The sequence below is a fragment of the Somniosus microcephalus genome, chromosome 2 (genome assembly GCF_052327205.1).
Source record: "Somniosus microcephalus isolate GS21.2 chromosome 2, FLI_Smic_1.0, whole genome shotgun sequence".
Taxonomy (NCBI): Eukaryota; Metazoa; Chordata; class Chondrichthyes; order Squaliformes; family Somniosidae; genus Somniosus; species Somniosus microcephalus.
Genome location: NC_140988.1, coordinates 290,130,555 through 290,145,316, shown reverse-complemented (window position 1 = coordinate 290,145,316; position 14,762 = coordinate 290,130,555).

The window sequence follows — 14,762 nt, the reverse complement described above, 5'->3', positions numbered from 1 at the left end:
TTCTGTTTTCTGTCTGTTAACCAATCCTCAATCCATGCTAGTATATTACCCCCAATCCCATGAGTCATAATTTTGTTTAATAAACTCTTGTGAGGCACCTTATCGAATGCCTTCTGAAAATCCAAATATACCACATCCACTGGTTCCCCCTTACCTATTCTGCTAGTTACTACCTCAAAAAACGCCAACAGATTTGTCAAACACGATTTCCCTTTCATAAATCTGTGTTGTCTCTGCCCAATCCTATTATTATTTTCTAAGTGCCCTTTTACCACATCCTTAATAATATATTCTAGCATTTTCCCTACTACTGATGTCAGGCTAACTGGTCTGTAGTTCCCCATTTTCTCTCTCTCTCCTTTCTTAAATAGTGGGGTTAATTTGCTACCTTCCAATCCACAGGAACCATTCTAGAATCTATGGAATTTTGGAAAATGACAACCAATGCATTCATTATCTCTATAGCCACCTCTTTCAAAACCCGAGGATGTACACCCTGTGTCATGGATAGTGCCTCCTGCGAGCTGCAGCCCTCTGCTGCCCCCCCCTCTGCTTCTCCCTTCTCTGCTGGCCAGCTACCGGTCACTCAACAGCAGGCTGCTGAAGCTTGTGCTGGTCATATTGATCCCCGTCTGACATCCAATATAAGGCAGCCAAGGCGCAATCCCATCCTGATGTGATTCAGAAAACCACCAAAGTGTAGAAGGTAAACTCTCAGCAAAAGTACTGTGAATGAACCACTAGTAGGTAAGAAAGCAGCTGTGAGTACTGAATAGTTATTGCAGTATTTCCATGAGTTTTCCTCAGCCCCCTCAATTGCAGTTGTGTTTTTGGCTTGCTTTCAAAGGCAAGTTTCAAGAAGCCCGGGAAACCCGTGGATGTTATGTTAAACTTAAGAATGTGTTGAAATATCACTCCAAAAGAGCGATTAATAGGCAACCCACCTCTCCCGAGGGAGAAGCACACTACCAGCCTAATGTGCTCAAGCTGCATTTTTGCCTGATTTAACCCCCTAACCACAGCCAAATCCATGCACTCCTCCAGGTTACAATGCCCCCCATGTTTCTAAAGGTATCAGGTTGCCACTGGAATAATGAGCTCGGCTTTAACTCCCTAACCTGGCGGAAAATAGCTGGGGAGCAGTTAAAATGGAGCAGAGGACTTACCCACTCATTTCCTATCTCGGCCTGGCCAACTGCAATTTTAAATTGTAGGTGGCAAGGAAACCCGCCTCAAGCCAGTGGGGTCCTCTATAAATACGCATGTAGCCGCTCCTAAACGGTCACTCTGATCATTTTGCCACGTTCCCACCCAGAGTTAAAATCAAGCCCAAATGTGTTTAGTGGGCCAAGGAAGACTGGCGGCAGTCAGGAAGATCCAGTGAACAACGGGTCTTACTGGCTGTTCATCTTTAAACACCCATCAAGTTTAACTTGCAGCTGCTGCCAGCTGCATGGGACCCCTGTGTAAGCACAAAAACAACATAAAATCAGCTTAAAATCAGAAATACGGGTCCCAACGCGTGAGTACCCACTGGGTACTCATGCGTCGGCCCAACGAAAGTGCCGGTTTCGTGCATGCACTGTGCATGCGCGGGAAACCTGCACTTCCATTCTCCTGAAAGAAGGGGTTGACAGGTGGAACACGCGTGCTGGAGAAGCTGCGCGTGTGCATTGAACTTACGTTTTTTTTTGCAGGTTTCTCCGGGAGGATAAGTCTCCAGCATTCAGAAGGGGAAAATAGAATATGAGAGTAAGCTTGCAGGGAACATAAAAATTGACTGTAAAAGCTTTTATAGATATGTAAAGAGAAAAAGATTGGTGAAGTTAAGCGTAGGTCCCTTGCAGTCAGAATCAGGGGAATTTATAATGGGGAACAATGAAATGGCAGACCAATTAAATACATATTTTAGTTCTGTCTTCACAAAGGAGGACACAAATAACCTCCCACAGATGCCGGGGAACTTCGGGTCTGATGAAAGGGAGGAACTGAAAGAAATCAGTATTTGTAGGGAAATGGTGTTAGGGAAATTGATGGGATTGAAGGCTGATAAATCCTCAGGGCCTGATAATCTACATCCTAGGGTACTTAAGGAAGTGGCCCTAGAAATAGTAGATGCATTGCTGATCATCTTCCAACATTTGATGGAATCTGGAACAGTACCCATGGATTGGAGGGTAGCTAATGTTACACCACTATTCAAAAAAGGTGGTAGAGAGAAAACGGGGAATTACAGATCGCTAAGCCTGACATCGGTAGTGGGGAAAATGCTAGAGTCCATTATAATAGATGTAATAGCAGAGCACTTGGAAAACAGTGGCAAGATCGGACAAAGTCAACATGGATTTACAAAAGGTAAATCGTGCTTGACTAATCTACAGGAATTTTTTGAGGATGTAACTGGTAAAATAGATAAGGGAGAACCAGTGGATGTGGTGTATTTGTACTTTCAGAAGGCTTTCGATAAGGTCCCGCATAAGAGATTAGTGTGTAAAGTTAAGGCACATGGGATTGGGGGCAAGGTATTGACTTGGATAGAGAACTGGTTGGCAGACAGGAAGCAAAGAGTTGGAATAAAAGTGTCTTTTTCTGAGTGGCAGGCAGTGCCTAGTGGGGTCCGCAGGGATCGGTGCTAGGACCCCAGCTAGTCGCAATATATCTTAATGATCTAGACGAGGGAACTAGATGTAATATCTCCAAGTTTGCAGACGACACAAAGCTGGGTGGGCGTGTGTGCTGTGAGGAGGATGCAGAGAAACTCCAGGATGATTTGGACAGGTTGGGTGATTGGGCAGAAGCATGGCAGATGCAATATAACGTGGATAAATGTGAGGTTATCCACTTTGGTGGCAAAAACAGGAAGGCAGATTATTATCTGAATGGCAATAGATTGGGAGAAGGGGAAATGCAACGAGACCTGGGTGTCCTTGTGCACCAGTCGCTGAAGGTAAGCATGCAGGTGCAGCAGGCGCTTAAGAACGCAATTGGTATGTTGACCTTCGTAGCGAGAGGGTTTGAGGAACAAGGATGTCTTGCTGCAGTTGTACAGGACCTTGGTGAGACCACATCTTGAGTATTGTGTGCAGTTTTGGTCGCCTTATCTGAGGAAGGATGTTCTTGCCATGGAAGGAGTTCAGCGAAGATTCACCAGGCTGATACCTGGGATGGCAGGAATGACATATGAGGAGAGATTGGGTCGATTGGGCTTGTACTCGCTGGAGCTTAGAAGAATGAGAGGGGGTCTCATTGAAACGTATAAAATTCTGACAGGACTGGACAGACTAGATGCAGGAAGGATGTTCCCGATGGTCGGGGAGTCCAGAACCAGGGGTCACAGTCTAAGGATAAGGGTTAGGCCATTTAGGACAGAAATTAGGAGGAATTTCTTCACCCAGAGAGTGGTGAATCTGTGGATTTCTCTACCACAGAAGGCAGTAGAGGCCAATTCATTAAATATATTCAAGAAAGAGTTGGATATATTTCTTAAGGCTAAAGGTGTAGGATTCGCAAAATTTCCACATTTCCCCAAGGTTATTAATAAAAGGGACCCTATGGACAATTTATAAAGGGTACCCAAAGATGGCCTCCACGCCTCGTGACCAAAAGCCTGTAAGATTTTAAAAGCCTGGACTCTGCAGCTCAGAACAAGCAGCTTTGGGAAATCAAAACTTAAAATGCATTTCTGTGAAAAGGACTTTGGCCTAGAAATTCGGTTGTGGGTCCGCCAGGGCTTTAGCGCCCGAAATTTTGCGCCGGCGTTAATGCCGCTGCGCCCGACGAAAATTCGGTTGCCCCGGGCCCAGACGGCGGCGGGCGCTAATGGAGGGTTTTTGCGCCTCACTATGGGCGCTCAGTGCAGTTTCCAGGCGCTAATCCCCCGCTGCGGCACCCGAGGCGGTGCGGCAGGCTGGGGTACTGCAGGCCTCCTCCTTCTGTTAAGGAGGAGCTGCCTGCAGCCGACCACTGGCCGGTCGATTCGCCCGACAAATGAGCCCGGCACCTCGGGGAAGAGCCGGGCTCGCGGGCCACACACATCAGTGCCGCGGGGGGGGTGGTGGAGGAGTCCGGGGAGGGAGGTGCGGGCAGGCGGCCGCCGGGAAAGCGGCCGGCCGCCGCTCCACCTTTAGGCGCTGGCGCAAAGGTGTGTAACATCCCTTTCAACAATCGTTGGTTGCGGCTGCCACGGGCGAGGCGGCCGCAACTGAATTTGGGCTTGGGGCCGGGTTACCACGGCAACCGGGAAGCTGCGCACACCGATGACGTCATCGGCGCCGGCGCAGCGCTACCGGCTAACGCCGATGGTAGGGCCCAATGCAATTTCGTTACCAGCTATAATTCCGGCGCAAGACCCTCTAATGCCTCTAATTGGGCGCTAACCCCACCGAATTTCTAGGCCTTTGTGTTTGAAGGGCCAAACAGCTAAACAAACATTTGAATATGCATTTCTTCAAATTGGAACAGATGAACCCAGTTAGGCCTAAACATGAGGCCATTAGTTTGTCCGCATAAATAATCGGAAACAGCTTAAGCAAGCCATCAAGGCTGGACAGGCCGATCAAAATGTATTAATGACAATACAGCCCGGACACCAGGCCATTAGGTGCGATAAACGGCCATCTAAAACCAGTTATTTTAGATTGGTATAATCATTTAACACAGCCCGGCAAAAGTGAAACAATGGACTGACATGATTTGGCGCGCAGATAAGGGGCCATTCGAAAGGAGTATAACTGTAAGCCCTTAGTAGCAACTGCTCTTGAATCTTGCTCTGCTCTCGACTCTGACCTCTGGTCGGGCCTTGGGCTACCTCCGCTCGCACTCGAGCCCTGGCCTCGTGGTGGGTTCTCTTCTCGCTCCCCGCATTAAGTTGCAACAAAGGACATCCATATCAAACGTGGGAGAGGGGAACGAGACCCGAATCCAAAGTCACCCGGGACACGAGAGAGGGCAGAGGAAACAAGGCGAGACGAAGAGTAAGGTAGACCCAACAAAGAGCAGAGAAGGGCAGCAGAAGAAGTATTAATTAAGACCGAGCACCGAGTTATAAGCTGACGCTCGGGGAAGAAAATATCTGAGGACAGTGAGATATTGGTTGGTTGGTTGGGTGAACCCCGCAAATAAGCTGGCGCTTGGGGGGCAAGACTCTCGTTGAACACTGCGAATAAACGCAGGTGTCCACACCATAACGATTATGTTGGCGTTCTAAGAATGGGTAGGAAAATCTAAGCAGTGAAGACTGCTAATCGTCTCATTGACGCAACGTTACCGCCGACGACCGCCCGAGAGAGAAGAAGAGAACCCATCGCGACAAGACGACGACAGTAGCCAAGGAGAAGAAAGGTGTGTCGCAGCAGCAGCTCCAGCACCACGCCCTGAGACCACCCGGTGAAGGAGTACCCCAAAGGACAAAAGATCAGACCTCAAAATCGCAATTGCTAAAACAACAGGCTTTGCTTGGGATTGGTGACCATGAATTCCTGGCCCCTCATAGCTTAATCTAGTTAGGTATAGGGGTGGGATAAGGATAAGGGGATTGTTAAAGTAATTGTTTTTTCCCTCGATGTGCCGTGTGTTCCCCATTCCCTGTATAAGTATAGTAGTGTTATATGCCTGTAATTGTTTCTCTACCAGTAATTTTTCTCATAAGACTGTGTTTTCGTGTTCTGTTTTAATAAAATCTTGGCTTTCTTACACCAAACCACCTGTCTACTCGAGTCTTTCTGTATCACCGCCTGTACCTAAGTCTGGTGTCTAGAACCCAGGGGCGTGGGAGCGATTCAAACCGCTCACAGGCAGTCAGGGGCATAACTGACTGGGCGCACGTGCCACCCGCCACCCCCTACAAAGGGATCAAGGGGTATGGGGAGAAAGCAGGGACCGGGTACTGAATTTGGATGATCAGCCATGATCGCATTGAATGGCAGAGCAGGCTCGAGGGGCCGAATGGCCTACTCCTGCTCCTATTTTCTATGTTTCTATATTTCTATGTTACACTTTTAAAAAGCAGGCACAAGGCCTGCTTTTAACAAGGTAATTGGTGAATTAATTAAAATTAAAACATTTTTTCCATTTTTTTAAATACTTTAAAGAAAGGTGAGTTTATTTTTAGCCCCGTTAGAAAATGCAATTAATTTTTTCAAATATTTAAATTATTGTTTAAAATAGTTATTTCATGTAATTTATAGTCATTTAAAAATGTGATTTAAAAAAAAAAATTTGTTTGAAGTTTTATTGATGTTTTGGGGCTTATAGTATTTATAGGTTGGACAGCTCTTCCTGTCAAAATTATGAATGAAGTATTCCCTGCTACCATTGGCTCTCCATGGACCATATGATCCCAGGGGATGCATCAAACTAACTGCGCCCCTGGGATACGCAAGCACTACGCGCCGGCAGTTAGAGGAGGCCCAGGATCGGAATCCCACGCGGGCCCACAGCTCAACGGCCGGCGTGCTGGGTAAATGCAGGTCGGGGGCTTGCACCCACGGGAAGCCCCCGACCTGAATTTCTGGGCCATTGTTTATGTGCAGAACATGTGTCTGTTATTTTTGTGGTAACAAATATATCCCTGCTAATTCGAAGAAAGTAGGATTATGCAGCACTCGCTGGACAATATCATGCCTGCTGCGTGCCCAAAAAGCACTGTTTTCACAAATAAATAGAGTACACATGTAAAGCTCATTGCCACTAATGCTGACCAGGTACTTTGCAAGGGGAATGCCTGTAGTGTAGTTTCTCACATCCAGTCTTTTTTTTATTCGTCCCTGGGATGTGGGTGTCGCTGGCATCCCTAATTGCCCTTGAGAAGGTGGTGGTGAGCCGCCTTCTTGAACCGCTGCAGCCCTTGTGGTGAAGGTACTCCCAAAGTGCTGTTAGGGAGGGAGTTCCAGGATTTTGACCCAGTGATGATGGAGGATCGGCGATATATTTCCAAATCAGGATGTTATGTGACTTGAGGGGAACTTGGAGGTGATGGTGTTCCCATGCACCTGCTGCTCTTCTCATTCCAGGTGGTAAAGGTCATGGGTTTGGGAGATGCTGTCGAAGAAGACTTGGCGAGTTGCTACAGTGCATCTAATAGATGGTACACACTGCAGCAATGGTGCGCCGGTGGTGGAGGGAGTGAATGTTGAAGGTGGTGGATGGGGTGTCAATCAAGCGGGCTGCTTTGTCCTGGATGTTGTCGAGCTTCTTGAGTGTTGTTGGAGCTGCACTCATCCAGGCAGTGGAGAGTATTCCATCACACTCCTGACTTGTGCCTTGTAGATGGTGGAAAGGCTTTGGGGAGTCAGGAGGTGAGACAATCATTACAGAATACCCAGCCTCTGACCTGCTGTTGTCACCACAGTATTTATATGGCTGGTCCAGTTAAGTTTCTGGTCAATGGTGACCCCCCAGGATGTTGATGATGGGGCAATCAGCGATGGTAACGCCGTTGGATGTCAAGAGGTGGTGGTTAGACTCTCGCTTGTTGGAGATAGTCATTGCCTGGCACTTGTGTGGCACGAATGTTACTTGCCACTTATCAGCCCAAGCTTGAATGTCATCCAGGTCTTGTTGCATTCGGGCATGGACTGCTTCATTATCAGAGGAGTTGTGGATGGAACCAAACACTGTGCAATCATCAGCGAACATCTGCACTTCTGACCTTATGATGGAGGGAAGGTCATTGATGAAGCAGCTGAAGAGGGTTGGGCCTAGGACACTGCCCTGAGGAACTCCTGCAGTGATGTCCTGGGGCTGAGATGATTGACCTTCAACAATTACAACCATCTTCCTTTGTGCTAGGTATGACTCCAGCCAGTGGAGCGTTTTCCCCCCGATCCCCTTTACTTCAGTTTTACTTGGGCTCCTTGATGCCACACTCGGTCAACTGCTGCCTTGATTTCAAGGGCAGTCACTCTCACCTCACCTTTGGAATTCAGCTCTTTTGTCCATGTTTGGACCAAGGCTGTAATGAGGTCTGGAGTGGTGTGGTCCTGGCGGAACCCAAACTGAGCATTGGTGAGCAGGTTATTGGTGAATAAGTGCCGCTTGATAGCACTGTCGACGACACCTTCTAACACTTTGCTGATGATTGAGAGTAGACTTGTGGGGCGGTAATTGGCCGGATTGGATTTGTCATGCTTTTTGTGGACAGGACATACCTGGGCAGTTTTCCACATTTTCGGGTAAATGCCATTGTTGTAGCTATACTGGAACAGCTTGGCTAGAGGCACGGCTAGTTCTGGAGCGCAATCTTCAGCATGACAGCCAGGAGTTTATCAGGGCCAATAGCCTTTGCTGTATCCAGTGCGCTCAGCCATTTCTTGATGTCATGTGGAGTGAACCGAATTGGCTGAAGATTGTCTTCTGATGATGGGGACCTCAGGAGGAGGCCGAAATGGATCTTCCATGCGGCACTTTTGGCTGAAGATGGTTGCAAACTCTTCCACCTTGTCTTTTGCACTCACGTGCTGGGGCTCCGCCATTATATAGGATGGGGATATTCATGGAGCCGCCTCCTCCCGTTGTCCACCACCATTCATGACTGGAAGTTGCAGGACTGCAGAGCTTTGATCTGATCCGTTGATTGTGGGATTGCTTAGCCCTGTCTATAGCATGCTACTTCCACTGTTTAGCATGCATGTAGTCCTGTGTTTCAGCTTCCCCAGGTTGGCACCTCATTTTTAGGTACACCTGGTGCTGCACCTGGCATGCTCTTCTGCACTCCTCATTGAACCAGGGTTGGTCCCCTGACTTGGTGGTAATGGTAGAGTGAGTTAAATGCCGGGCCATGAGGTTACAGATTGTGGTGGAGTACAATTCTGCTGCTACTGATGGCCCACAGCGCCTCATGGATGCCCAGTTTTGAGCTGCTAGATCTGTTCTGAATCTATCCCATTTAGCACGGTGGTAGAGTTACACAACACGATGGAGGGTGTCCTCAGTGTGAAGAAGGGACTTCATCTCCACAAGGTGTGGTGGTCACTGCTACCAATACTGTCATGGATGGATGCATCTGTGACAGGTAGATTGGTGAGAACGAGGTCAAGTCAGTTTTTCCCTCGTGTTGGTTCTCTCACCACCTGTCACAGGCCCAGACTGGCAGCTAGGTCCTTCAGGACTCAGCCAGCTCGGTCAGTAGTGGTGCTACCAAGCCACTCTTGGTGATGGACATTGAAGTCCCCCACCCAGAGTAAATTCTGTGCCCTTGCTACTCTCAGTGCTTCTTCCAAGTGGTGTTCAACATGGAGGAGTACTGATTCATCAGCTGAGGGAGGGCAGTAGGTGGTAATTAGCAGGAGGTTTCCTTGGCTATGCTTGACATGAAGCCATGAGACTTCATGGGGTCCGGTGTCAATGTTGATTACAATGTTCTCCACTCATTCCTGACTCTATACCATTGTGCCACCACCTCTGGTGGGTCTGGACATACCCAGGGAAGGTGACAGAGGAGTCTGGGACATTGCCTGAAAGGTCTGATTCTGTGATTATGACTATGTCAGGCTGTTGCTGTCTGTGGGACAACTCTCTCCCCATTTTGGCACGTCCCCAGATGTTACTGAGGAGGACTGGGCTGGGTGTGCCATTGTCGTGCCCGAAGCCGGTGCCGAAGTTGACGTCAGGTGGTTTGTCCGGTTTTATTCTTATTATTGTTTTTCGTAGCGGTTGTGCACAACTGAGTGGCTTGTGAGGCCATTTCAGAGGGCAGTTAAGAGTCAACCACCGATAGGCCAGACCAGGTAAGGACGGCAGATTTCCTACATTAGTGAACAAGATGGGTTTTTATGACATTCTGATAGTTTCATGGTCATTACTGAGACTAGCTTTTTATTCCAGATTTATTTAATTAACTGAATTTAAATTCCCCAGCTGCCATGGTGAGATTTGAACTCATGTTTTTGGATCATTATTCCAGGCCTCTGGATTACTAGTCCAGTAATATAACCACTATGCTACCATTCCCATCCTTACCCTCTGTGGATAGGAATGGAAATAGTGATAGGCTGACAGCAACAGAAAGATTAATAGAATGTTATAGCACAGAAACACACCGTGTGGCCCATCAGGTCTGCAGCAATGGAAAATCAGATCAATGATTGACAAGAAAAGTTGACAGTATATACAGAATGGTGACGATAATAGGCAGTAAACGTATTGGGTAAAGTTTCTGCTTTGAGTGCAATCAGGAAATTGGGTGCAAATTGCACTTGAAATTGCACTGGTTCGGTTACAGTTCAAGTTTTTGCCAAATGCTTTTGCATAATCACAAATGTAAAATCTTCCATGAACCAGCACAATCGGGCAGCGTAATAGAATGTAATCATTTATTTTTTTCTTTGCATTATTAAATAATCATTAATATATTTAAGAGTGGTAACCTGGTGCAGTTTTACTAATACAGCTGAAAATGGGTTTATCACAAAAAATAAGCATTTTTAATAAGAGTGTCTAGTCCACCACGTGTGAGTAACCTGGTTTTAAATTATTGAAAATGACTTAAGAAAAGCTATACTGAGCCATTTACCAGTTTTATTGGTGTACAATCGTCAGTTCCTAAGTAAATTAATTTTTTGATATGTAAAACTTTTAAAATATGCCTATCAGTGCCTGTGCACCTAAAAACAAGCTCAATTTGAAGACTCTCTTCGAATGGCTGCAAACAGGCGCAATGGGCGGAAACGCGCCACTCTATTGTACTACTCAAAGAAGAGCATTGCAGTTCTCCCTGGTGTCCCAAGCCCTTTCCCCATATCCTTTCAAATCTGCCCTGGCCAATATTTATCCCTCAACCAACATCACTAAAACAAATTATCTGGTCATTAACTCGTTGCTGTACGTAAATTGTCTGTCGCATATCCTACATTACAACAGTGACTGCACTTCAAACAAAAGTGCTTAATTGACTGTAAATTGCTTTGGGATGTCCTGAGGTCATGTATAAATACTGTATATATAAGTGCTGTATAAATACAAAATCTTTCTTTCTTTATTCACAACACCCTTCTTTTAGAATCGTGGAATTTTACAGTACAGAAGGAGGCCAGTCAATCCATCGTGCCTGTGCTGGCTCTCTAGAAGAGCTCTCCACTTAGTTCTGTTCCCATGCCCTTTCCCCATATCCTTTCACATTTTTCTTTTTCAAATATTTATCCATTTCCCATTTGGAAAATATTATGATTTCTGCTTCCACTGCCGTCTCTGGTTAGGCTTCCATTTCCTAACAGCCCTCTACATATAAATACTGTGGCTACAAGAGCAGGCCAGAGGCTGGGAATTCTGCGGTGAGTGTCTCACCTCCTGACTCCCCAAAGCCTTTCCACCATCTACAAGGCACAAGTCAGGAGTGTGATGGAATACTGTACACTTGCCTGGATGAGTGCAGCTCCAACAGCACTCAAGAAGCTCGACACCATTCAGGATAAAGCTTGATTGGCACACCACCTTCAACATTCACTCCCTCCACCACCGGCGCACTGTGTACCATCTACACGATGCACTGCAGCAACTCGCCAAAGCTCCTTCAACAGCACCTTCCAAACCCGCGACCTCTACCACTTAGAAGGACAAGGGCAGCAGACGCATGGGAACATCACCACCTACAAGTTCCCCTCCAAGCCACACACCATCCTGACTTGGACCTGTATCTCCGTTCCTTCACTGTCGCTGGGCCAAAATCCTGGAACTCCCTTCCTAACAGCATTGTGGGCGTACCTATACCATATGGACTGCAGCGGTTCAAGAAGGCGGCTCACCACCATCTTCTCAAGGGCAATTAGGGATGGGCACTAAATGCAGGCCTAGCCAGCGACGCCCACATCCCATCAATGAATAAAAAAACCAAACATTTCTCTGAACCTCTTGCTTTGTTCTTTTGGTGATGATCTTGAATTTATGCCTCCTAATTCTCTGCTCTTTAAAATAATCATTCACTGACTTCGTTTATCACTTATATCCAGCCTAACAATGCAGTTTTCCACTGGGGTTCAGAACATTGAAGTAATACAGGTTGAACGTCCTGAATCCAGCAACCTCGGGACCGAGGCCGAGCTGGTTTTTATATTTTTCCAGACTTCGGAACGTGTTTCTGATGTCCAAAGTCTGGAAATATCGCAACCTGGGCTCGGGCGTTTCCAGACTTCGGACATCAGAAGCACGTTCCGAGTCCGGAAATGCAGAGCATCCAATGGCCCACACTAGGCCACCAGGGCGGCGTGGTGCCATGGCTGCAGCCTGGCAGAAACACTTAGTGGAGCTGTGCAGATTAAGTAGGATAAAACACAACACTAAAGTTTTATTGCATTACTTGCATTTTTCAAAAAAAGACAACAAAAGTTAATGGCTTTTTGAAGTACAAATTGAGCGTCCAAAATCCAGAGTTCCGGATTCCAGACGACCCTGCCACCAATCGTCCCGGAGTCCAGATTCCGGAACATTTTGGATTCTGGAACTTCGGATTTTGGACGCTCAACCTGTACTGCATTTCCCCAAACAAATCAGACACTTAGAAAAACCAATGGAGTTGATATTTACATTGTATAACTGCAACTTAAGATCACCAGCAACCAATTTCACATCAACGCTAAGTGCTTTCAAGTATACATTTATGTGAAAGTGGCACTATAACTGCAATCAGTTCAGCTATCTATTTCCCAGTGCACTAACACAAGAGTTGTTAAAACATCACTAACAGATGTTCTCACACCATTTGAGGGCTCTGTAGCGGTGGCCTGGTGCAAACACGTGTCTTAGAAATGGCCCAGCAGTCTACAGAGCCTCGGAGAACTTCATTTGCTTACTTTTGATTCTTTATAAGGTTACGCGAGAAGCATCGCTGGCACCAGTCCTCTCAATACATTAAAAAATAGCCACCAAAGAATCACGTTAAACATAAAAAAAAACTAGCATTTACACAGTGTCTTTCATAACCTCAGGACTATTTTCGCAGTGTAGTCATTGTTGTAATGTAGGTAACAAGGCAGCCAATTTTCACACAACAAGCTCCCACAAACAGCAAGAGACAATGACCAGATAATGTGTTTTTAATGATGTTAGTTGAGGGATAAATATTGGCCAGGACTCCCCTGCTCATCTTCAAAATAGTGTTACAGGATCTTTTATGGGAAACAGCAACAGAACTCGAGAGCAAGAAAACAGCTCTACAGATGCCTGAAGGCCAAGGTCCAACAAAAAACTCGCGACCTAAAGAACAGATGGTGGGTGGAGAAAGCACAGGGGATCCAGCAGCTAGCCGACAACCATGATGTGCATGGATTCTTTAGCACAGTCAAGACCACCTATGGCCCAAGCACCCAAGGTCCTACCCCACTGTGGGCCAGGAACGGAGAGGTACTCATCAAGGACAGAGAGGCAGTCAGTGCACGCTGGAAGGAGCACATCGAAGATTTCCTTAGCCGTGACTCTGTCTTCGACACGAGTGTCTTCAACTCCACCCCGCAGCATGCTACCCGCCACCACCTCAGCACAACCCCAGCCCGGAATGAGGTTGAAAAAGCCTTCCAACAACTGAAGAACAACAAGGCCTCAGGAGCAGATGAAATCCCCGCCGAGGCGCTAAAACATGGCGGAGAAGCACTATTGGCATGAATACATGAACTCATTTCTCTTATTTGGAAGGTGGAGGGCGTGCCAGGGGATCTCAGAGACGCCGTAATCGTGACCATCTTCAATAAAGGTGACAAGTCCGATTGCAATAATTACAGAGGAGTCTCCCTGCTGTCTGTCACAGGGAAAGTCATCGCAAGAATCCTCCTGAATCGCCTTCTCCCAGTGGCTGAAGAGTTATTCCTGTTAGATCCATGTATCTTGATGTTGTGTGTCCTTCAATATCTAGACAGAGACTGCAGGGGAACAATCAACAGGTGTTTACTGAAGGAGGGTTACTCTAAAACTAACAGTACAGATCCCTACTCAGGGTTTATATACAGGTGTGGTGACTGCCGGTACTACAGTATACAGGAGCTGTAAAAAGTAGTTCTCCCCTTAAAGGTACATACACTCCAATTCCTCCCCTTTTAGATTAACAGTACCATAACATTCATTTAACAATTAACACTTTTAACATGCAACATTAACTGAAAATAGTCCATTTATAAATTCAGTCTTTGGGGCAGCTTCCTGATCCTTTCTGGATAGCGTCTTTCCTGAGTGTCTTGCTCTTGGTGCGGAGGCAATTCTGGCCCCCTGTCGTCGGTTGGTTCATCAGCTTCCGATGCTACTGTGTCTGGGGTAGATGCTACCTGTATGTCGGGTGTAGTGATCAATAACATGTCATTCTATAGTGGACACTAGGTGGAGCCATAGCGCTGCGTAGAGCTGTATATAGCTGTATGTATAAGACTACACTACCCAGCTGTATATATATTAAGATTACATTACCCATGAGGCACTAGGCTACCCACAAGGCAACAGTCAAGATGGCAGCCTGCACACAGGAGCACACATGCTGCATCTCTACAGATACTGAACCTAGAGAACGTGTACTGAATAAATGGCTAGCTAGAAGCTAGCTGTGTACATAATAAGAATGTCCAGTTATTAATGAACATAACATGGTACCAGGGTGGTGAAGATCTGCTGAAAATTGTGAAAAGCGAAATGGAGAATTTGAAGCCACCAGAGCGTTTGAATCTCACAGAAAAAATTGACTACAATTGGCAGACTTTTAAACAGCAATTCGAACTCTACATTGCAGCCATCGGGTTCGGTACGAAGCCAGACGCAAGGAAGATAGCGTTGCTGCTTACGGTTGCAGGCCC